At 38.5% G+C, this 22345-nt stretch overlaps 1 long non-coding RNA gene across 1 annotated transcript; it reads right to left on the bottom strand.

Moving 5' to 3' along the window:
- Positions 1-2820: 2820 nt before the first annotated feature.
- LOC309385166 lies at positions 2821-7773 on the bottom strand. The gene is made up of 3 exons (XR_014174164.1): positions 7704-7773; positions 6847-6923; positions 2821-3696 (listed from the first exon to the last, which is right to left on the bottom strand). It is a non-coding gene; the product is annotated as an uncharacterized lncRNA (long non-coding RNA).
- Between the last annotated feature and the right edge of the window lie 14572 nt (positions 7774-22345).

Genomic DNA, 22345 nt, shown 5'->3' with positions numbered 1-22345 from the left:
AAGGTTCTTCCTTTCTTAGCACTCTTTAAAACCCAAGAACATTTTGCTCCCAAGATCCTGTTGAGAACACCTGCAGTGCTAGATAGGCAGAAACTGTGATATTGAGTAAGGTTTGTCTTATAGCACCTATAAGCACCAAAGCACGCTTGCTATGATGAGTTTTCCAAAATGTAATTGCTGTTCATTTCATCCAGAGTGTAGTAATAAAAAAAAGCCAACACTGAATGAATTAATGTAGTCTACACACACGTACACACTCAAAATTGGGAACAGATGAGTTAATTGTAGCAAATTATATTTTTCCTGACCTAATTTTCTTCTATAAATGTTTGGGGTTATAACTGTTCTTTTTTTTTTGTTTGGTCCTTGCCCATCTAGTATCTGAGATATATTGTTTTGTTTTTCACAAGTAGGAGAAATCTAAACATTAATCTATATGTTGTACAAGCCTGAAATAAAAAAGGCAAAGTTTAAGACAACAGTCTGCAGGAATAAGTCCCAACAAAATTAAGTAAGTTTTATTTCAGGTCAATATGTACAAACCCACCACACACACACACACACACACACACACACACACACACACACGTTTCAACTTCTTGAGCTCAAATAAAGTCCACAGAAATCCAAGATTTTCTTTTCAAAGGAAAACAGTTACACATAATACACTGAATCACATATTGGTAATAACCCAAAGGCTATAGGGCACAATGAAAAATCAGGAGTGTTATGAAGAAACTTTTGGAACATGAAGCTAAGCAAGACTAGTCCTAGTTAATACTTGTTTGAGGACCCATGAAGAAATCTGAGAACTGTTGGCGCACTCACAACTTCCAAAGGCAAGTTGTTCCACTGATTAATTGATCTAATTGTCAGGAAATTTCTCCTTATTTCTAGGTTGGTTCTCTCCTTGATTAGTTTCCATTCTCCTTGATTAGTTTTCATTAATTCAGTAATTAATGAAAACCATTAATTAGTTTTCATTCGCCTTGGTTAGTATTCCATTTATTCAGTAATTTTCAGAATTTAGTTAAATGTCAATAATTAAATGTAATTAAATCATGATGATATAATTCTTTGAAATGAAGTTTCTGTTAGATATATAAACAGCACTTCCTGCATTGTCTTTCATAAACTCATTTCTGGTTGATTTCATTAGATGTTTTTAAGCTTTTTATGTAATAAATGCATGTGGCTGTTTTATGTACAACATTCATGAACTTTTCTGTGCATTCCATTATGAGCATATTAGAGTACTAGAATTTTGTACAAACCATCTATTGAAGCTGACTGAGGAGCTTAAGTAAAATATACTAATCTCTTTCTTCATACCATCTTATAGCTTCATTAATATACAATATCTGGAGATTAAAGATACGTCTGTAATAGGCATTGTGTATGTTTTTTGTGATACAATAAAATTATAGGGAAACACTAGATGTCTACTATGATTTTGGCTGAACCTCCAGTCAAACTGGATCATCATTTGGCTTTATAAATGAAGCAGGATTCTCTCTGAAACAGCCAGAACCAAACCTGGATCTTCTCAAAAATTTGTGACTCCTTTATGTCTGAATTAGGCCTGAACTAATTCAATAGCTTTTTTTTCTGCAAAAAGAGAAATACTGTTTTTGATTTGTCATATCTTGAATATGTCAGGCTACGGAAAGTGAATTAGTTGGATTAACAAATATGTCTTCTAATTATATAGTTTCCCTGAGTTGTCTACTCAGAGGACCTTGAAGGAGAAGTCATAATGGAGTTTTAAAAATGATTATGTAGAACAGAGATGTCCAACTCAATTTTATGGAGGGCCGCATCAGAGTTGTGTTTGACCTTGGGGGGCCCAGGGGGCATGTCCAGCTCGACAGCACTCATGTTGGGTGCCCCTGTGGGGGCCCAAGCACTCTGCCAGTGAAAACGGACTCCTGAGCTCCATTTTTGGCTGCAACAACTTCCTGCAACCCACTGTCAGCGAAAATGGAGCTCTGGAGGACCAAATGGGGCCCTCCCGAGCTCCCTTTTTGCTGGCAGAGGCACTGCGGGCTGGTCCTTTGCTGTTTCCAGGGTGGCCCCGTTGGCCAGATCCAACAACCCGTGGACCGGATCTGACTCCCAGGCCTTAACTTTAACTCCCCTGATATAGAATATAGAACTAATGTGCTTTGCCTATGATCATAAAACCAGAAATATTTCCCTTGGACAAACAAACAAAAAAAAAAACCTCTATACTTATCTGTTTGACATTTGAAATGTGTCCAGTAAATTTAAAAACTAAGTTTCAAACAATCAACCATTTGTGATTTTCTAATGATAGTTGATTGGAGGCATGAAATTTCAGATTTCCAAATATTGCTTCAAATTAAATTTCAAATTGAATTTAAGAAGATGTTGGATAGCCATTTGTCTGAAACAGTATAGGATTTCCTGCCTAGGCAGGGGGTTGGACTAGAAGACCTCCAAGGTCCCTTCCAACTCTGCTATTGTATTATTATATTGTATTATTGTATAAAGAGAGAGCTCTGAAATTTAGGAGATTGGTTCAAGTCAAATTTTACTCTTTTGTGAAATTAAGTCATTTTTCTGCTTTGTATGCTCTTATGAGAATAGTACTGTTGGAAGACATAGCACTGTTTTTTTAATGATTACTATAGTATTGAAACAATTATAGGTGCTCTATAAATGGAGAAGAATATAACAATTATGTTGAGACAAATGAGATTCGCTCTCAAATTAATGCATATAAGAGTTAAGTCTAAATATTGTATTATGCTACAGTATACAATCATCCTAACTATGATAGTAGGGAAAGAAAACAGAAGAGATATTACTTACTGTAGAAAAAAACATTTCAGATGATTAAACAAAGTTAAAAAATATGTTGACAGATTAATGGATCCTAAAGCAATTGGTCTTGTTGGTAAACTAAGGAAAAATGTGATTTTATTGTGTAGGGGAGAACATGATGGGAAAAGTAGAGATTAAGGAGTTCTACCTGATTTTGTAACTATCATTTGCAAATGTTGTAGAGTTAACAAACAATATCACAAGAATTATAATCAATTATTCCAATGGTAAATTGCTTTGCAAACAAGTATGCAGCTTACTGCATACTTAATTCAAAATTGCATTAAAATAAATTCAGGCAGATGATAAAAGATTCAAGAAAATAAATATGGAAAAACATATTCTTACAATATTTATTGTTTATCAATTTGAAAATGTAAATATATCACAAACAAAATGCAAGGTAACAGATAAAACCATATTTAGTTGATTTTGTAGCTATCGCTTGCAAGGCATGAAAATTATCTTCTTAATGGGTAGCTCTTAATGCAAGTTCTGCACTGGGTCCATTTCAGTCTGCTACCAAGTACATTTTTCTTCCATACATGGTTGCTTTTGAAAGATTAGCAAATTCAGTACACTATTTGACATATTTATATAGTGATATAAAGACATATACCAATTCCAACTCTTCTGATTTATAGGAATAGCAGAATAATAGTAACATTTGAAAGATTGTGTGCATCCTTATAGTGTGGGCACATATTTCAAGGTGCATTGAACACTGCAAGAGAATCCAATCTTGCTGCTCTTATACGATGTTTTTTCACTCTTTGCAACCTAGAAAAATTGGATAAGGAGGCTTGGAACAGCTCATCAGTCCATCTGTCTGTCAATGGGACAATAACCCTAAAATGGCATAAGACAAAAGCTTATTAGTATGGCAGAAGTCAACAAAAGAAAGATGGGATTCCGACCTGGTTTAGATCCCACTGATTTTAAAAAAAACAAAAAAAAAACAATAAATATTATCCAATGTATTTCTCTAAGTAAAGCTATTGGCCAAGAGCTTGGAATATTAGTAACTCCTCCATTTCATGCACCTTTATCTCTATGTGACATACATGGAACTCAGTGGCGGGTTGCTCTTACCGTCGCTACTGGTACACTGCTCACGGGGCCGTGCATCCTGTTCGTGCATGCGTGCTGCACACGCTTGCGCAATCCACTGCCCCTGCGACGCCCAGCTGCTTGTTGGGGCTCACGCAGGCGCTGCATGCTGTGTGCATGTGCGCAATTGGCTGGTTGTTTTATAAACAGGTATAGAATGCAGGCGGGCAGGAGGGCCAAACAAGTCACCATACCCATACGCTGCAGCCGGACCGGACCGGACCCGGAGGAACCCACCACGGATGGAGCTGATATTAAGGCTGATATTGAAAGCAGTTCCAGAAATTTCTGCCTTGTTTCTGCAAATGTACAGTGATTATTTGCACAGCTTCACAACTGCAGAGAAACCCTGTTTTAAAAGTATGCATTTGAAAATAGCCTTTAAAAATGGCTTCCCTCCTTGTAAAATGGACCATATGGCTTCGAAAACAAATGTGCTGGTAAGAGTTTTTCAACTTAGCAATGTTAAGATGTGTGGACTTTATCTCCCAGAATTCCTAGCCAGCATTTTGAAGACTGTCTCTCTATAATGCCTATAATCACAGGATCAGGATGAAAAACAAGTGTATATTGTTCCTCAAGAACAGCAGTAGTAATTTTATTACAGTCACAGACCAGAATTACAAATAAGAAGCATTAAAAATAAGGACACTTTGTTTTTTTGAATGCTTATTTATAAAGCTGGTCTGTAGCCATAATAAAATCACCTCTAGATTAACATTTCTTAACCTTTAACAACAAGCATGGCTGTGAGATTCTGGGAGATGGTCCACATATCTTAAAGTTGCTAAGATTGAGAAACACTGGTCTAGAACACAAAACCAGAACCTTGAACAAAATGATAAAAAGGTGATATCACTTATTTTCTAAAGACTTCTATCAGCTATCCAGAATCCTTTATTGGCTATGCTTTTTTCATGTGCTTGAGGGTTACTACAATCATAGATTGACTCATATGTTTGGGTTTCTACCTGCTATTCAGGTTATATTTCTTTTCGGTCAAGTTTTCATTTTATAATGATATTTCTACCTGGCATGGTTCTAATGGAAAAGAGAGGAAAATGTACATGCTACTTATATCTAGTGGAAAATAATTTACTCTCTTTCCAATATTTCAGTGCCAACATAATTATCCATCTCAGTGTGGTTTCAAAATTAAATCACAAAACTATAATGGTAAATGTCATAACAACTTTAAAAAAATCAGTAAAATTTAAAATAGCGCACTGTCAATCAACTAGGAAGTAAATCCCAGATGTTAGTCTCCGTAGATGTACTCAAAATTCCATATTGAACTGCTTTTCAAAAAGAACTAAAGTGAAGAATAGCCCGAACTTGGGGATCTGGAGAACAATAAAGAAGCTTTGCTTCTGACCCTTCCTTCCCATCTCCACCTTTTTCATTTCCAAACTAAGCGAATCCAGAACTTCTTGTTCCACGCAGAACATGGTCAGTTTGAAGGAGATGGTCCTGTAGATATTCCTGGTCTTTATACTGTAAAACTCACGAATTAAAACCAGTACCCATAAACTGTAGTTGGAAACTGGAAAATAGATGTTGTGTTACTGAATTGGATTATATCGTAGCATGTGGGTTAGCTGCATTTTGTATCAATTGCAGTTTCTGTGCAGTCTTCAAAGGTTAGCCCCAGGACAGTGCAATGCAGAAATCGGGTCTGGAGGGTTTGAGGGTAATGGTCTGTGAGAACATCCTTGACAGACAGGAGGAAGAGGAGCAAGAGCAGCAAAAAAAAGTTTGAAGAACAGCTTTCAGAGTTACAAGATTCTGGTATTGTAACCTTGCAAAAAAAAAAACACTTCCCCCCCCCTTGTTTGTTGTTAGTGTTGGCTGTTTGTTAGTCTGTTTTTTCTTTTTTCTTTTCTTTATGTATTTTATCTTTAGCGATAAAAGAATAAACATGTTTTCTTTGAAAGACTTGCCTTGCTTGCTGGTTTCATCTAGAACCAGCAAGCAAGCCACCTTGTCTCCCCACAGTGGCTGGTACGGGCATACTGGTGCCTGCCGGGAGCACCAGGTACCATTCTGGTACGGTGCTCCGGAGGGTCCACCCACCCACCCGCACTCCTTATTGGTATTTGAGGTTATTGGGGCTTCCGTGCATGCACACGAAGGGTACGGTGCCTGCGCAATGCTCTGCCAAGCAGCTGGAGCATCGCGGAGCATCACGGGCAGTAAGTACGCATGCATGCATTCATGCAGTAGACACCCGGCCCCTTTGCACCATACCGGTTGCAACGGGATCTGGAACCCACCTCTGGCCTGAACACTACTCATCTGCCTTTCTAGGAATTATCCTCTACTTGTTTTGTCCCATCCCAAGCCTTATTGCCTCCAGATGTGGAGTGAGGATATCTATAGCATCCCCTACACATTCCTGGTGGAGGTGTAAAAGTGGATATTATCAGCATATTGATGATTCCTCTCCCCAAAATGCTGGATTACCCTTCCTGACAACTATGCTGCTATTTTATCTCTCTCTCTCTTTAGGGAGATTATCTGGATCTGATTATCAAGCAAAGATAAAGCTGAAGAAACTCCTTGGTGGCAGTGAGCCAGCCACATCTACAAGTTACTTTCATATAGGGGAGGTTTTTAACTATGTAATCACAATTTATGTAATCACAAATTTATAGGATGTCACAGACAAAATCATCTCTCAATGATAACTCTTTTGTGTTTCCTTAGCAGAAAAAAAACTATTAAGTGGAGAAATACAGAATAACTGCACAATATGTTGATTAGACAAGATTTGTCTCTCCTTCTGGAAATACCCATTGTCTATGCTTGCTTCCAAATCAGCCTTTTATTGTGCAATTCCACTTCTCTATTCATACAAATGTATTGTGTCTTTGATTTGTAACCCCTTACTACAGAAAATTGATTAAGGTATTCAAGTAGAACAGCTGCACACTCTCTTTTGTTTGATAACGGTAGAATCCATGCATCTGAAAGCAATGAATGGGTTAGGGGTAGTTACAGCTATTTCTGTAAAAGGCACGAGATATCCCTAGGATTTATGTCTACTTATAAACATATATGAAGAGCGGGAAAGTGAATTTCCAACGAGGACTTTGGAACGATGCTGAATAAGAACATGGAAAAAATATTATCTTGACATGAAATTATACGTGTTTCCTGATCTGAAAAATGTTCAGTGGCTAACAGTTGCAGACTTTTAGTGACCACAATTCCCAGATGTTTGGAAACAAAATTCAATTTTGGATGGCAACTACTTAGGAAAAGCTGGACTACTAAGTGGGGGGGATTTATAAATCTGGGTAACAATATACTTAAAACCACAATTGAGCTGAAAATTTCTGTTGTTAAGTTGTCCCACTTAACAGCAGAAATTTTAATTGAATTTTACAACCCTTCTTACCATATTGTTAAATGAATCAGTTCTGTTGTTAATTTAGTAACATGGTTTTAAGTGAATCTGACTTCCCTATTGATTTTGCTTGTCAGGTCAGAAAAGGTGATCACATAACCCCGGGACACTGCAACTGTCATAAGTATGAGTCACTTGCTAAATGTGTGAATTCTGATCACATGGCCAGGGGGTTGCTGCAGCAGTTGTAAGTATGAAAAACAGACATAAGTTACTTTTTCAGTGCCATCGTAACTTTGAACAGTGATTAAATGAACTGTTGTCAGTTGAAAACTACCTGTATTGCCAGTTTTAATTATAGTCTTTAACGAAGGCAAAACTGAATAGTTTTTGGCACCTTATTTTTCTCCCGAACAAACACTGAGATTGAAGAGATTTGTATGAGGTTTCATCTGGAGTCTAGACCAGTGTTTCTCAAACTTGGCGACTTTAAGTCCTGTGGACTTCAACTCCCAGAATTCCCCAGCCAGCTATGCTGGCTGGGGGATTCTGGGAGTTGAAGTTCACAGGACTTAAAGTCGCCAAGTTTGAGAAACACTGGTCTAGACCAAGCCATTTAACCACTATTCAATGCTGGCCCTCCTGTCCAATGTTTCTATTCCCGTCAAAACAATGCAGACAGGGATGATTTGCTTGCTTGAATTTAGCCCAAACATGAAAAGAAGTGGCCACTTTCTGGTCCAAAGTTCTGTCAGGAGACAAAGTTAAAAGAATGAGCTCATGCTACGCGCAGCTTCTCACAAAACAGGAAGCAGAATGTTTAAGTGGATTGGATGCCGTCAAACCAACCCCCAATATTTCATCTATGGTAAACAAATGATTTCAAAAGTATTGTGTGCTTCAAACCCCATCCACTTTGCCACTGACCGATCTAAAGTGGAAAACTGAGAGACCCTTCCCATGTGCTATTTTCCCCGTGGCAAGAATCATAGCCACAGGAACTGTGTATATTCACATCCGTTAGTGCATACTAAAACTTCTGGAACTCTGATTTCTAATCAATTGCAGGTACAGTACAGCACACTGGGTATTATTTTATTTTATTCCATTGTATTTATTCACAACAAGGTGTAAAGGTTGTATTAAAATGAATTATATAATGGAAAAGCACTCATATTTACCCATCTGAATGCTCCCCATGTATTCTTTGCTATGGAAAAAAGGCTCCACTCATATAAACATGATCTGTTTTCCTGGACAAGCATTTGATAAATTCATTCAGTTATTAATTAGGATTTAAAAGGAAATCATGTTAAATCCTTAGAGAAAGAGAGCAAAGTGTAAATATAATTGTAATTTCTGTTAAGAAGATTGGAAGATGCTACTTTATAACTGTTCTTTCCTCTTTTTTTTCTATTTCTTTCTTTGCACTTACTTACCACTTTTCATTATTTTCCTTAATTTCCTTACTTTTTCCTTACTTTTTTCTTTCAAAACCTGCATGGTTTTCATTCTTTTAAACATTTCTTGAGTAAAAACAAAAAATATTTCTAAAAAGGATTCAAAAGAAAAATGCAGTATGTCAACTTGTTGAAATTGTTGGCTATGGGTTTAAACATCCTTGCATGTTAAAAAAAACAGGATAATGATAATATAAATCATTTCCAGAGAATTAGTAATAATTGCCAGTTACAGAGACATCTGATTTATTTATATCACATTGAGAAAATATTTTTTGCCAGAAAGACAACATTCATAGCAAACACTTGTTAGTAAATAACCAATCACATACATTTGACATAACACTAAAGTAAAAAAAAAAAAACCACCAAGATATATCAGTCTTGCCAAACCATATGTCTCTAAAACTTTCTTCATATAGAAAAATACCATAAGTCTCAGACAACTCTTTCTGGTTTTTCAGTGGAGACTAAAGCTTTACAGGGCTTAGTGTCAAACATAATTTAATAAAGAGAGAGTCTTTCGAACAGGGAACTTCTACATTAAGAATGGTCTTTTATAGGCCAATATGTGGACATCAACAGCTGGAATTTGGCTTGCTTACCAAAGAGCAGTCAGTACACCTCTTTCAATATAGTGATAATACATTGGGGATGGGGGTGCAGTGATTAGAAAGCAGTACTGCAGGCTACTTCTGCTGACTGCCGGCTGCCTGCAGTTCGGCAGTTCAATTCTCACCGGCTCAAGGTTGACTCAGTCTTCCATCCTTCTGAGATCAGTAAAATGGGGACTCAGATTTTTGGGTGCAATATGCTGACTCTGTAAACTGCTTAGAAAGGGCTGTAAAGCGCTGTGAAGCAGTATATAAGTCTAAGTGCTGTTGCTAGCTTCACCTGCTTAGCAGAAGTAGTGCTATAGCGTCTATACGAATCTCAAGAACAGGCTTTCTCCAGAAAGTTCTTTATGATAATTTAATCTTGAAGATTATCATCATGTTGATTTAAACCCCAAATTTCCTTTTGTACAACTCAAGATGACATACATCATGCTAGTTCCTTATATTTACCCCACAAGAACCTTATGAGTTGGGCTTGCCCAAAGTCCACCAGTTTCCATCCAACAGGAGAACTAGAATCCAAAGTCTCTTGGTTTCTAGCCCAGCATCAAATGAGTTATTCTCTTGTACTTCTCAGACATAACAATGTCTTCAAAAAGCATTGGCACTGCTGAGTTACAGAAACTGCCATGACTAAAATCTATAAGCAGTCTTTCTTTCACCATCATTAATGACTAAAGAAAGAGGACTAAATTTATATCTGAAGTGAGACAAAGAGTAAAACCAGGTCTCTCTTTAGAGTAATGAAAACATTGGAGTGTTGTTTATCACATTAACAAAAATTCTGGGCTTAGTGACAAAATAATTTCATTTTATTGATAATAAGGTACATCAGGTCTAGATTTTCAGAAGATAAATAGATATTTTAGTTGTGTCCAAGAGCGGGGATTTTTTTGCTCATACATAAATCTGAGAGGTTACTCACGACATATGCATTTTAATAGCAGTCTCTTTGTGAGAAACAATTTCAGAAAAGAAACAAAAGAATGAATTTTGCAACGTGAATAACCTGCAGCCCTATGGAACACGAGAGCTGCATTTAGTAGCCTCTGAAAGGGATACAGGTTAACCAGTGCTGGGTATGATCACATTGGCCAATGGTTTGCTGTGGTTAATACTTAACCATAGTAGCATTATAATCTTAATATCTGGATGGGGAAAAACTGAATGGAACACTGAACTTTCTATAACTGGAGAAAATCTTAGATCCGCTGAGACTTTGAAGTGGGCTTCTGTCAAAGGCTCATGTTCTTTTTTTCATGGGATAGGTCTGCAAACCTTTGAGCCGCCATCACAGGGGCCTATCAGGAGATAAGCGAGCAAAAGGAAAATAGCAATACCAAGTATTCTTGCCTTTGAAGATATGGTTCTCTTTATGGTATTTACGCAAAGTGTGATAAGGCCCTATAAGTAGAGCGAAGGCAAAGCGAGCCCTGAAGTGTAAGGTATCTGGATATGACCCAGGCTCAGGCCTTCTGAGTGGCAGATAAGCAAAAGCTCTGTGGTTGAGCCTATACCTGGAGGTGATTCATTCTTTAGGCATGAGATTGGGCAATCAATGCATTCTCAATGAGCAAAAAACTGATTGGCTCAATTGAGAAAATAATTGCAAAGCTTAAGCTATTTTCTGTTTCCTAGACATTATAAAGAACATAACACTATAGCACTTAGACTTATAAATTGCTCCACAGTACTTTACAGCACACTCTGAGTGCTGTAATTACAAATTTTAGCATATTACTCCCAACAATCTGGGTTCTCATTTTACCAACTTCGGAAGGGTGGAAGGCTGAATCAACTTTGAGCCAGTCAGGATTGAACTCCTGGCTGTGGGCAGAGCTAGCCTGCAATACTGTATTCTAATCACTGCCCCACTTTCCCACCATGGTTGCACTGGTACAGCTAACTATTCTGGCTATGCTGCAGATATTTCAAGAAGTCCTAAGAAATACCTAGCAGATATTTTAATATGTTTTCTAACAAACCACATAGTGGCATTATGTAGTCCACAGTTTGGTGAAAAAAATAATATTTATTTATTAAATATAAACATTATAAATTAAATATATTGCTGGCGGAAAGGACATATAAATATTAAATGGCTTGATGGCCTGTTTTCTGCTTTTGAGCATAGATGTTACAAGGTACTATTACTATGAATCCCTTACTTAGCTTGCAGATAAGTGGTTTATGTAAGCTGCAAGATCTTATTCCAGTTTAGAGCTTCACCTAAGCTCTAGAGACTATAGGCTTGAAGACTATGGGCTTCAATTTATGCGTGGATCAATGAAACTTTTCTTAATATCTTTCTCCCAGTAAAACAGGATAGGTATCACATGTATCCTCCCTCCCCCCCCCACACACACACTCTAGGATCTCTGCCAAGGGGTCCTATAAAGTGGTAATGCATGTGGTAGTGGGGGGGGGGGGAATGACTTCATTCAGTCCTCTGGGAATAACTGTAGCCAGTTCATTGAAGACTAATTAAGCACACACTAGTCAGATAAAACTTTGCTGGAGGTTGCAAGGAGATGCATCAGTTTCATCCTTACTTCCTCAATTAAACAGAAATGCAAATCCAACAGAGCCGTAATTGGAGTCAGATGCTTTCATTCAACAGCGTACATTGGCTCTATTGTCTGATTGTGTGTCTCCTCAGCAGGAGCAGTTTGGTTCCTACTGTTAGATTTAATGGGATAGTTTCTACAGGGCAGGGAGTCAGACAAACAATGGAGATGCCATTTGGAGAATAGAGTGCCAAGAATGTGATCATCCAAGATGAATCTCACCAAGCTCGGAACAGTGAAAATAAAAGGCAACCAACTAAATCCCCAAAATATGGTGCTTCTGAATGGTTGCTTTCACTCCCTAAAGATATTGAATGTCATCTGACTCCAGAATGGAAATTTCAAAATTGAGAAAAAGAGGACTAAAGAAAACTCAAGGATGTCAACATATTTTTATGATTAGGAATTACTCAAAATCACAGGAACAGATGCTCAAGCAGGAGTTCATGAAAAATATCACAATACCTAACAGATATTGTAGAATTAACAAACAATATCACGAATTATCATAACTTCTTCCAATTGCACTTTCTTTGCAAATAAGGATAAAGCTTATACATTCAAAATTGCATTAAAATAAATTCAGGCAAATGATAAAGGATTCAAGAAAATAAATATGGGAAAACACACTTATTGTTTATCAATTTTAAAATATAAATGTATCACAAGCAAGATGCAAGGTAAAACAAATAAAACCATATTTAATATGATAATTGCCCAAAGAACTCAATTTGAAATTCCTAATTGAATGACAATAATTAATATTTATTTATCTATCAAGTAAATAAATGTTGCCCCTCTAGTTCTCATATGACCACAATATTAATGTCTATGCAAGAGGACTGGAAATTTTTCAACACACTACCAATTTTTCAAAAGCAATTCAGATGATAGGGAGACTCCAGAAAATTACAAAGCCAGTAGCTTGTGAGCCTGTCCTAGATAATTATAAGGAAAACATTGGTTGTTCTTATACGTCTTTATGCTTACTAATATTATTTTCAAAGAACAATGAACATGGTTTATGTAAAGTTAACTCCTGATTCATTCATTTTCAGAATTCTTAAAGAATATCAATAAACATGTAAGTATACCTACCAAGTAAACATGATTTATCTGGGTTTTCAAAGGGATTTGAAAGGGAAATGTTCACCAAAGAATTCTGAGAAAAATTAGTAATATTGAACTATGTGGAAAAGGAGATAGATAGGGGAAAGTCAAGGTTGCTTGTATCAAGTCAACTTTGCTTAGACTCAGAATAATTTGTCACTTTGAATGTACAATAATCAGCATACATTAAAATGAAATTATGTTGCATACAGCTCTCAAACAGTCTCCACCTCTAATATACACTACACAAACATGACAAAATAAATAAATACAAAATTATGCATATAGCCACATATATTATATGATATGGAGAAAGTTCACCTAGCTAATATTAGCTCAAGAAGTTAAGCAAGATTGGACTTTCTTACTTCTTTGATCGGAAACTACAAGGCAATACAAGGCTGTAAGAGGGACTGGGAAGTCAGAAAGGAGGAAGTCGGAAAGGAGGAAGATGAAGAGGATGTGGCAACAATGGCCTTGTTCGGCCAAACAATTGCATAGACATCGAGCTTAATATAAAATAGATTTTAAATGTTTCTTTTAAATGTAAAGGTTCCCCTCGCACATATGTGCTAGTCATTCCCAACTCTAGGGGATGGTGCTCATCTCTGTTTCAAAGCAAAAGAGCCAATGCTGTCCGAAGACGTCTCTGTGGCCATGTGGCCAGCATGAGTAAATGCCGAATGTGGTGCCAAGGATTTGAACCGCTGAACTGCCAACCTTCTGATCAACAAGCTCAGCATCTTAGCCACTGAGTCACCATGTCCCACCATGAGACAACTAGCAATAGGTAAAACAACAGCAATTGAGACAGACCCCTTAATTATAAATCGAGAGGTAAAAGCCAACCCAAAGACTGTGCTTTAGCAACAAGGGCCCAGGTTTTTCCACTCCGATCCCTTTAAACTCTGGATTCTCTTTCAAGAAAGACTGATTGTCGCTTAGCTTAGATCTGGCTGTGCAAGGTAACAGTATAGAACAGTATAGCAAAGCTCTCCGGGTACCACTTTTGCCCCTAAATAATGATGACAAAATCATTATTTTTGCATTAGACTACCATGTTCTGAGAGCAGTGAATATGATGAGCATGGAATGAATGGTGGCTTATCTCTGTCTGGAGCCAGTTGTGGGTGCTACAATCACATTTAAAACCAGACAGAGGGAAGCAGACCTTTAACAGGATGAAGTAACACTTACCTTTGTCTACCATTTCTCTGTTTTATCTACCCTCACCTCATTGACTTTGGAAACTCATTTGTCCTTTTTAATATCCAGTGTTGCCCTGCTGAAGTTGTTGACAGCCTTAAGGACTATTAGGTGATTGTGATGTAAAGAACTTAATTTGGATTTAGAGAGAAAGGAGGAATCAGACCCTTAGAATGTTAGACTAAATTGCTTTAGACAACAAGCAGGGAATTCAAGTTTTAAATATTCCTTTATGTTAAAAAGAAACCTCACCATATATTTTTATGAATCCCTTGAGGACAATCATTTTAGTTCAGCCCTTTTACTATATTGTATATTTGTAAGAAGATTTTCAGAGTAGTAAGTCACTTAAAAACTATCATTGATCCCACTTGACAGATTGCATGGACCATTGTATAACTTCATAGAACTGCTTACTCAGAGTGAGAATTCACTTAAATCAAACTATTTTACTCAATCCAGCTCTGTATGATTTGGCTCTCCAAATCTCAAGCTCTCCCAGCTCAGCTAAAGATCAATTGGATGTCACAAAAAACGAATAGAAACTTCCTCCTTTAAAAAGCAGAATTAACTATTAAGAAGAAGCTGTTAAAATCCTTTTAGAAAGCTGTTTAAACATACAGGACATTGTTATGGACAATCATTCACCATCTTTCATATTTTAAGTCCCGCCAATCATTCTCTAAAAGAAAGTGGGGCCCATCAAAATAGAAACAAAAAAAAATAAAACACTTTTCTGAGAAAGACATAAATATATTTTATAGAGCTTCGGCTATTCTACTTATCAGTTACTATAACTTGTAACGACACTAAATATTTCAGTAACACTATTGACAATCAGTTTTACTGCATAGCTATAAAATAGATATAATGTAATAACCCAAGAAAATGTGATACTAATTTGACATCATTAGTGAAAACCTTGTGGTTGTATTTCACTGAAAGGCATCTCAATTTTAAGACTAGAATTTGAAACATTGAAACAATTTAAAGCTGATTTGAATTGAAAATTTGTTTTAGTGGTCCTTTCTTTTAGAGTTAAGTTGATGAAATAGTAAAAATGCTATGTTGGTGTGTGTGTGTGTGTGTGTTTTCAAGTGCATTTGCTATTTTTAACCAACAAAATAATTAATAGTAGATACTTAGTTATTTTAATATTAGAGCACTTGGAAATTTAATATAGCTGCCTTCCTCTTGCATTGTAAGAAACAACTTTGCTTTTTACCAGGGTAAATGAATGGATCCGTCATCCGCTACTATCATATTCAAGGATCATCTGCAGTTTTTTAAAAACAAAGCATTTTAAATTATCTGATGTTTTTAGTCTGATTATCTGAAATAATCTATGCAATGTAGCAGTTGTTTGTATTTGTTGTTCCTATTTCGTCTGAAGTGTAATTAAATCTATCATATGCATTTGCAAATTTGCAAGGAGGGAACTTCACTTTGATGAAGGGATGAATTAGACTTTCCTTTGAAGCAGCCAGACAAAGTCAAGGGCCATCTCCCTTCTAAGGCGAAAGAAGTAGCCAGTGGCGGATTAAGGCTCAATGGTACCCTAAGCAGTGACAACTCTTGGTGCCCTCCTCCTTTGTAGAAATCTTCATTGGTTTTTTCTTTCTTTCTCAACTTTGTGGTCCCCATTTGGGCCTGTGCTTATTCTGCTTAATGGTTAATACACCACTGGAAGCAGCCAAGTTCAGGTTTGCATCTGAAGTTTGCACCTCAGCTTTGCATCGGCTCCTCATCTTCATAACAGCATTTATAGAAGCCAGAAAAAGCTTTTCCAGCTTTTGTAAGTGCTGGAACACAAAGTGTAAGTGATCAAGGAAGATAAAGTGAAGAAGTAGAAGTTAATGCAGCCTTCAAAGGGTTTTGGAAAATGCAATGGTGTATTTCAAATAATACACTAATATGTGCTACTATGTCAGAGATTTTGTGAGATATTTTTAGTGGTCAGATTGTGGTTAGTGTATTAGTGATTATTGATGTATATGAAATATCAGGTTTCCTCCCCCCCCCCTTTTTTAATGTATACATTAAATTACAATGTAAGTTCCCAATCCTTTATACTCTTTTTTTCTACTTTTGTTAGATTTCCCCCCCTAATTTTTTGTTTGTTTTGGTTTGGTTCCCATTTTAAACATTTAAAATAGAAAAGATTGTTTAAAGATTGTTCTGTTAATTATGTATTTTAAGAATATATTTTTTAAAAAAGGAAAAAACAAATCTTTGAGGGGAGGCAATATCTTTTGTTAAGATACTGCATTGCCTCTTTCCCTCTGTGAAAAGGATTACATTGTTTCTGATGTGTGAAGTTTATGAAGGCATATTTAATTTCCCTCATGGCTGCAGAAAAACATGCTGACTTAATTTATGGTGTCTGAGGGATTACATTATGCGCTACCTCCGTAGCAATTCTGGCCCCCATCTTGTCCTTGGGACTTTACTGCAGGGCTAAGATTGGTTGGTTCCTTGGTTTTGTCTCCTGAGTTATCTTCAAACAGCTGTGAATCCAAGAGGGTCTCAACATTATAGACCTACTCTTTTGGGGGAATGGAAGTTCATCCAAAACTATCGTGGGAAAAAGTCCAATGAGTTTAGATAAACAGTTACTCCACCTTGTTATTCAGATTCAGTCTGAGCTTTCTTTATTCCACCAAAGCCCTCATAGCCATCAGACCTAGTCAGAACCACAACCTAGGCTAGAAATATACAATTGTGCATCACCAACAGATTGGGGAGACCTCATTCTAAATTGACAGATGATTCATTCCTGGTAGTTTTATATAGATGTTAAACAGCAAGGGAAAAGAGTCAGATCTGTGGCCAAAGTCTCAACAGTTCATCCTCCACCAAGACTGATTAGGATCAAGCAAAACCACTGGAAACTAACACTACTCACTCCCAACTCTCAAAGTTGGTCCATACAGATTAATTTTAAAAAACACACAACTGAGTAAGTGGACCTGCTTGGACCCAGGGGCCATACTCCTTACTTTCAGGCTCCAAACCTGAAGATGTGTGTGATCTAAGGCACAGTCAGTATCAGATTTCATGAAGACTATCTTTCCTATTAGCAGTCTGTTTCCCATAAATTCAGGCCAAGTTTCTCCATTAATTCAGTTGCCAGATTACTTCCAACTTTCCTTTCTCCTATAATTAGTATATCTTTTGTGTGTTTTGTACATTGTTTTAACAAGGTGTTTCAGTTTGCCGTTCCATTCAGCATTAACTTACTCTGTGTTATCACTTAGTGAACCATACATTTAAATCCCAGCAAACTGATTGCTTTGCCTTGGATTTGTATTAAGGTTCTTTTATCTTTGAGTGGGGGATATCTGCGTATTGATGCTCTTTTGTTAAAAAAAGAATGTCGACTCTATTTTTTTTATGATTTTTTTTGTGCTCATTAAAAGATCTGAACTCTTCAGATGTGAAGTCACCCATTTCACTCCATTTCAGTTCATTGATTCCCAGAATATCAGTTGTTTAATCTTGACATTTCTGTTTTGACAACCAGTTTACTTTGGTTCATGGGTCTCACATTCCACATAGCAATGATAGCCACATCTTTGTAGCACTGATTTTTTTTCCTTTGCCTCACCTCCCTCTTAAAGGCTTTGGTGTGTTCATGAATGGAATATCCCTGTAATATTTTGTTTGAAATCTCCAGAAAGTAACATTAAATCTCTCCTAGTTCTTGCCAACTCTTTATTTTAGGGCAAGTAAATATAAAACACAACATCGATCCAGCTTCAATCATAAATTTAAATTCAATTAAAACTAATGCAAGGATTGCTTTGCCAAAAGAAAATAAAATTTTCTTCTGCACTGGATTAGTGCAATGTAACGAAGGGATTATCTTCTTTGTCACAAGAAAATAAATTTTCTCTTTATACTGAAGTCTTAAAACACCACCAAGTGTTTACGTTACTCAAAAGAAAATTATATTTCTTCCTACCTAAGAAGAATCTAACACAATGAAGATACTGTTCATCTCGGTCCAAAGAAAATGTTACCTCAGTTCAGCCGCCTAACCTGGCAACCATCCAAAGTCTGGGCACATCAAGGGGTCCTTCCTGGGTGGGTCAAAATGGCATGTACAAACAAGTGATCAAGGTCTACTTCTTTTGAACATGCATTGCATGGAAGTATAGAGAGGCAGGGCTGAAATCACCCAGTCACGGCCACAATTTTGACATTGTCGATCTCCCTTGAAGATGGCTGTGACCTCATCTCCCTCTAGTTCAGTGGTTCTCAACCTGTGGGTCGGGACCCCTTTGGGGGTCAAATGACCCTTTTACAGGAGTCGCCTAAGACCATTGGAAAACACATATTTTCAATGGTCTTAGGAACCGAGACACCAATTTTATGGTTGGGGGTCACCACAACATGAGGAGCTGTATTAAAGGGTCGCGGCATTGGGAAGGTTGAGAACCACTGCTCTAGTTGCTCCCACATTTTGTCTTCTCTTTAGTATTCACCTCTTCCTAATTCTTGCTAAAGGAGCAGAAAGAAAGTACCTCCAATAACTATAGCAGAGGAACCTTGACCCTATGCCTCCTCCTGCCCACTGGAATGTCTCCATCAAGTTCAAGAGTTAACCTATTTTGGTGCATTGAACTGTAGATTCAACTTCTCATCTTTCCTTTCTCCTATCTGCATATCTGAGGTGGTTTATCAATTCTCCCTCCCTAGCTCGTGTACTCATGGCACCAGTAGAGAAAAACAGTTCTAGAAAAGAAAAGAGGACGAGAGAGACAACCATTTTGGCTGAAGCATTTTAAATGTGTGTGAGTGTAGTTGGAGGTGAGTGGGGACTGGAATTAGAATCACAAGAGTCAGAAGGGACCCTGAAAGTAATCAAATCTCACCAGGTAATTCGAGAAGGACCCACTAAATTTCCTCAGACATATGACCATCCAGTCTGTTTGAAGACCTCACTGAAGATTTGTAGGGAAAGAGAACTCACTATTTTATGTGGTAGCCTGTTCCACAGGCTAGCAACTCATGCAGTCAGAAACTTCCTTGTAATTTTAATTCATTGATTTGGTCCTGTCCTTTGGGACAAAAGAAAATAAGTCTACTTTTTTTCAGGATGAAAACCTTCAGATATTAGAAGTCTATCACATCTCCTCTCAGTCATCACATCTATAGGCTAAACATAGCCAGATTGTTTCACCATTCCTGATTAGGTCCCCCCCCCCAAAAAAAAATTCTTCACCCTCTTATTAGTTTATCTCTAAATTTGCTCCAATTTCTTACTATCCTTTTTTGAACTCTGGTATCCAAAACTGAACATAATATTCCAACAGAGGTTCAATCAAAGCAAAGTAGAGCAGAACAATTATTTCCTGTGATTAGAACTTTATGTTTCTGGTAATAACCTCAAGCCAACATTTGCCGTTTTAGCAGCTGCATCACACATCTGATCATACTTAACTTAGGGTCAAACAAGGATGACGTTTTCTTTTTATGTCTGCTACCAAACATGCCAAACCATGTTTTCTTACCCTATTCTGTATTGTGTCAATGTTAGTCATTCACTTGACTTGACTACTGCTTGGTGACCATATTTGGGAACTTCAAAACTGCAGGGTCCCAACCAATGCTCATTAAATGAACCCTTGTGGTTTGATTGTAATTAATAGAAGATAGATCAGGACAGAAATAAAGAGAGAGCAGAAAATAGAGAGGACTTGGTTTCCCGAAGACCAAGATCACTCCCCAATAGCAACCGACTCACAGGTTTTGAGGAAATCTTGTTTATATTTCTTCCCATGTTATTTTGTTTTCTGTGCTTCTTTCTTATGCTGGCTAATAGCAACCTCATTGTGTAAAAATTATATGGCACTTTACCTTTTCTGCAGAGACAGTTATGGATGTCACAATCCACAGCTTTGCCCAGCTGGAATTATTCATTGTTAGTTTTAAAAAGATATTTATTTATTTATTTATTTATTTATTTATTTATTTATTTATTTATTTATTTATTTATTTATTTATTATTTATTTATTTATTTATTTATTTATTTATTTATTTATTTATTTATTTATTTATTTATTTATTTATTTATTTATTTATTTATTTATTTATTTATTTATTTATTTATTTATTTATTTAAACTTATTAGTCGCCCCCTCTCCCCACAGGGACTCGGGGCGACGTACACAAGCAACAGTCAGCACAGTGTCATACAGAGGAGGTAAAAAATAAATAAATAATTACAATACTGAAAAAGGTTAAAACCCCAATAACATTAATAGTTTAAAAACTAAAATTAACAATTAAATATGACCTAGGGGTGGAAAAGTTGTCAAGTTATGCCAGGCCAGCTAGCCGAAACAGGTGGGTCTTCAGTTTACTGTGGAAGGAGCGGAGATCGGTTGTTGTTCTAATGTCTGGGGGGAGGTCGTTCCAAAGGGTAGGGCCCACCACAGAGAAGGACCTACTCCTGGGCACCGCCCTCCGACAATCTCTAGAGGACGGCACCCGGAGGAGACCCTCTCTGTGTGAGCGAATGGGCCGCAGGGATGTATGGGGCAGGACACGATCCTGCAGATAACTAGGCCCTATGCCATGGAGCGCTTTGAAGATGGTAACTAACACCTTGAAGCGCACCCGGTAGGCCACAGGAAGCCAGTGCAGCTCGCGCAGGAGCGGTGTTATATGGGAGAACCTCGATCTCCCCATAATAACCCGCGTGGCTGCATTCTGGACCAACTGCAGTCTCCGGGTGCACCTCAAGGGGAGCCCCATGTAGAGAGCATTACAGTAGTCCAGGCGAGACGTCACCAGCGAGTGAGTGACTGTGTGCAGGGCCTCCCGGTCCAAAAGGGGTCGCAATTGGCGCACCAGGCGAACCTGGTGGAACGTCCCCCTCGCCACGGCTGCCACATGATCTTCCATAGCCAGCCGGGCATCAAGGAGGACGCCCAAATTGAGTGCCCGTTCCATCGGGGCTAATTGTTCATCCCCGATGGCCAGCGATGGAATGTGCTGGTTGTACCGGGGTGCCGGAAGCCACAGCCACTCTGTCTTGGAGGAGTTGAGCCTGAGCCTGTTGTCACCCATCCAGACCCGCACGGCTTCCAGACAACGGGACATCACTTCAACAGCCTCGTTGGGGTGGTTTGGGGTGGAAATATACAGCTGAGTGTCATCAGCGTACAGATGATATCTCACCCCAAAACCACAGATGATCTCGCCCAGCGGTTTCATATATGTGTTGAACAGGAGAGGCGAGAGGATTGACCCCTGTGGGACCCCACAAGTAAGGGGCCTCGGGGTCGACCTCTGCTCCCCTGTCAACACACATTGCGTCCGGCCAGAGAGGTAGGAGCGGAACCACCGCAATACGGTGCCCCCGATCCCCAACCCCTCCAGACGGCGCAATAGGATACCATGGTCGATGGTATCGAAAGCCGCCGAGAGGTCTAATAGGACAAGGATGGAGGAACAACCCCCATCCTTTGCCCTCCAGAGATCATCCACCAACGCGACCAAGGCCGTCTCCGTGCTGTGACCGGGCCGGAAGCCGGACTGGCGCGGGTCTAGATAATCATCTTCCTCCAGGTGATGCGGGAACTGCCGAGCCACCACACTCTCAACAACCTTCGCTAGAAAAGGAAGGTTGGAGACAGGATGATAATTTGCTAGCTCCATTGGGTCCAGAGAAGGCTTCTTGAGCAGGGGTCTCACCACCGCCTCTTTCAAGGCGGTTGGTAAAAGGCCCTCACCCAACGAAGCATTCACCAGTCCCAGTAGCCAGCCTCGTGAACCCTCCCAGGAAGCCAGTACCAACCAGGAGGGACACGGGTCCAATAAACATGTGGTGGCTCGCAGTCGCCCGCGCAACCTGTCCAAATCTTCGGTGACAACAGGGTCAAACTCCTCCCAGCGTGAAATCTCAAGACTAGCCTCGGACGCCCCCCCTGGAGTACTGGAGTGGGTCCACCCCCTCCGGATCTGATCAATTTTATCCTGCAGGTATTCCCCAAACTCCTCTGCCCTGCCCTGCAATGGGGGGTCCCGCTGTCCCTGCGACAGCAGGGAGCGGGTCACCCGAAACAGGG

The sequence above is a fragment of the Natrix helvetica genome (assembly GCF_964273705.1).
Source record: "Natrix helvetica genome assembly, chromosome: 1".
NCBI lineage: Eukaryota > Metazoa > Chordata > Lepidosauria > Squamata > Natricidae > Natrix > Natrix helvetica.
This window is presented reverse-complemented; position numbering and strand designations above follow the sequence as displayed.